This window comes from Peromyscus maniculatus, chromosome X (assembly GCF_049852395.1).
Source record: "Peromyscus maniculatus bairdii isolate BWxNUB_F1_BW_parent chromosome X, HU_Pman_BW_mat_3.1, whole genome shotgun sequence".
Taxonomy (NCBI): Eukaryota; Metazoa; Chordata; class Mammalia; order Rodentia; family Cricetidae; genus Peromyscus; species Peromyscus maniculatus.
This window is the reverse complement of record NC_134875.1, coordinates 76,956,036-76,958,912: the sequence shown is the minus strand read 5'-3', so window position 1 is coordinate 76,958,912 and position 2,877 is coordinate 76,956,036. Positions and strand designations below refer to the sequence as shown.

The 2,877-nt window shown below is 38.2% G+C and overlaps 1 pseudogene; it reads right to left on the bottom strand.

Moving 5' to 3' along the window:
• Positions 1 to 951: 951 nt before the first annotated feature.
• On the bottom strand, positions 952 to 2,150 carry LOC102909761 (proteasome subunit alpha type-2 pseudogene; annotated as a pseudogene).
• Between the last annotated feature and the right edge of the window lie 727 nt (positions 2,151 to 2,877).

The window sequence follows — 2,877 nt, the reverse complement described above, 5'->3', positions numbered from 1 at the left end:
ATCTCAAAAGAGTTTATAAAAAGAGAGAGGGGGTAAATTTCTGAGTGACTGTGCATTGCGTCTCAGGATATGAAGATACTAGCAACCAGTTACACGATTGTTTGCAAGCTTATCAATAAATTAGTATAGCCACATTAAAGGTATGGAGAGAATTGTCCAATAAATGGGGGGAGGGCATTTGCTACCAACTGAGATTGGCCCTTAAGAATGTACCCAGACTTTGTGACTCACCTGCTTTCCACCTTCAGCTACAGGTTCTGCTGCACTGCCTTTGGCTTTGCGGAAGCATTTTGGGTATGGACACCTAGGAGATATTTCTTTGGTTTTGCTACTGGATAGGATGTGCCTTGGGAGCAGAGCTCCTGACCTTCTTGGTGGCTGAGGTATTGTGAATGGTATACTTTTTCCTGGTTTCTTGATAAGCAATTCACTGTTGGATTAAACAAGAGCAAGACTATTCTGTATGTTTATTTTGTGTCTTTCTTTACTTAAAGAGTTTATCAGATCTAGAAGAGTTTTGGTACACTTTATGACTTCTGAAGTACAAAAACATGTCATCTGGAGGTGTGGCGAGATGGGTCAGCAGTTAAAAGCACTCTGGCTTCCCTTCCAGAGGTCCTGGGTTCAGTTCCCAGCACTCACATGGCCTCACACTCCCAATATCAGGGGAGTTAACATCCCCTTCTGGTCTCCATGGGTGTCACAGATTATGTATAGATCAGACAAAACACCCAAACACATCATATGAAATAAAAACTAATGTCATCTGCAAATAGGGATAGCTTAACTTCATTTCAGTTTTTTTTGGTTTTAATAGTTTATTATCATTATCATTTTAAAAATGTGAATCCATTAAACCACGAAGAAATAAGTCTGCACAAACAAAGCATACTTTAAACACGTATAAGTAGATAGATAGTCTGAGATCTGGATTGTTCAGGCACATCTTTATTATGCTATGGCAGTCAAGCAACCCTTCACTTCAGCTGGGGTGAGTCTTTTAAAAGTCAGTTTCAGTGCATATCTCAACTTCTATGTTATCTTCTGTCATCTGCCCTTCAAAGCTTTCCTTTAAGGTTAGGATGGCTGTATGAATGGCGTCTTCCAGTTCTAGGCCTTCATTATATCTCGTCTCAAGGAAAGTTTTTCTGTTCACACAGTTCTTCCCCATTGCTTTGACCTTCCAGGCAAAGTAAGATCAAGGTGGATCTGTATGAAATAAATATGGTTGTCCCTCATTCTACCCACAAATAAGTAAAGAAATAACAAACGGATGACAGAGGCTGCTCTCTGTACCAGCTGGCCCATGGAAATGTGTTCTTGATAAACCAGATAGTATTGCTGAGCAAGTTTCTGAGCTCTGCACAGCACTCTATAATCTGGGCCGATGCCACTATACACCAAATCGATATGTTTGGTAATTGGATCCTCTTTGTGTACACTCCTTTTGTCATATAGGATGGATTTCTGTTTTTTCTCAATTGCTAATTCTACACCATTTGCGGCTTTAATTTCCACTTAAAGGGCCCCTCCAGCTACAGCAGCCAAAGCATATGCAATGTGGACACGTTTACCAGATGGGCTGAATGAAGTCAGGGAGAAGTGGTAACTGCTCTCTGCCATCTTTACCCAGAACATCCTCATTTCAGTTTTTAATTCCCTTTTTAGCTTTTCTTTTGTCTTATTGCTCTAGGTAAGACTTCAAGTACTACAATTAGTAAGAATTGAAAGAGTGAACAATTCTTGACATATTTTAGAGGAAATGGTCTTACCTTTTCCTGTTAGTATAATATTGACTATAGGTTTATGGCATATAGCACAGATTTTGCAACTTCTATTATGAAGACATGCTAGATTTTGTCAAATGACTTTTCTGAATCTATCTAGATGTTCATGTGATTTCTGCTTTCAAGTTCATTAATATGGTGTTACACTTATTAAGTGACATGTGTCAAGCCAAATCTGAATCCCCAATATGAAGCAAACTTGGCCATAATTTATGACATTATTATTTATTTATTTTTAAAAACTTATTCTTTGAGAATTTCATATATGCATACAATGAAATATGAATCTATCAACCCCATTTACTTCTTCTAACTTCCCAACATGTCTCCTTCCCAAATTCGTTCCCCTTCTTCCCCTTCTCCTTTTCTCCACACCCTTGCCCTTCTGTTCTTTATAACTAAGTCAAATTAGTACTGACCATATGTGTATGTCTATGTGGTCATCTATCCCAGCACAAGGAATCTGTCAAGGTCTACACCCCCAAAGAAGAATGATTCTCTGTTCCCAAACAGGTAGCTGTCAACTGCCAGTAGCCCTTCAGTTAGGGGTGAGGCCTTAGAAAACTCCTCCACTGAACTAGAATTTGAATGGCTTGGTCTTGTGCAGCAGATTTTCTTAATGTGATTTTGAATTCCATTTGCACATATTTTATTTGGGACTTTCTCATCTGTTCATTAGGAAGCTTGGTCTGTAGTTTTTAAAACTTAAAAAAAGATTATGTATATGAGTACTTGCCTGCATATATAGATATGCACCACTTACACTTCTGGTGCCCATGGAAGAGAGAAGAGGCAGTCAGATACCTTAGAACTGAAATTGAAGATAGTTGATAAGTATTAACAAAGTATTTTCTGATGATCTCTGGATTTCATTGCAGTTTGTTGCCACAACTCCTTTTCATCTCCAATTTTATTTATTTGACTTCCTTTCTGTTCTTTTGGGTAAGTTTTACTAGGGGTTGGTCTATCTTGTTAATTTTTTGAAAGAATCAACTCTGGTTATTTGGATTATTTTCTCTCCATTTATTTTCTGCTCTAATTTTTTTACTTCCTGCCACCTCCTGAATTTGGAGCTGAGGTCTTGCTTTCC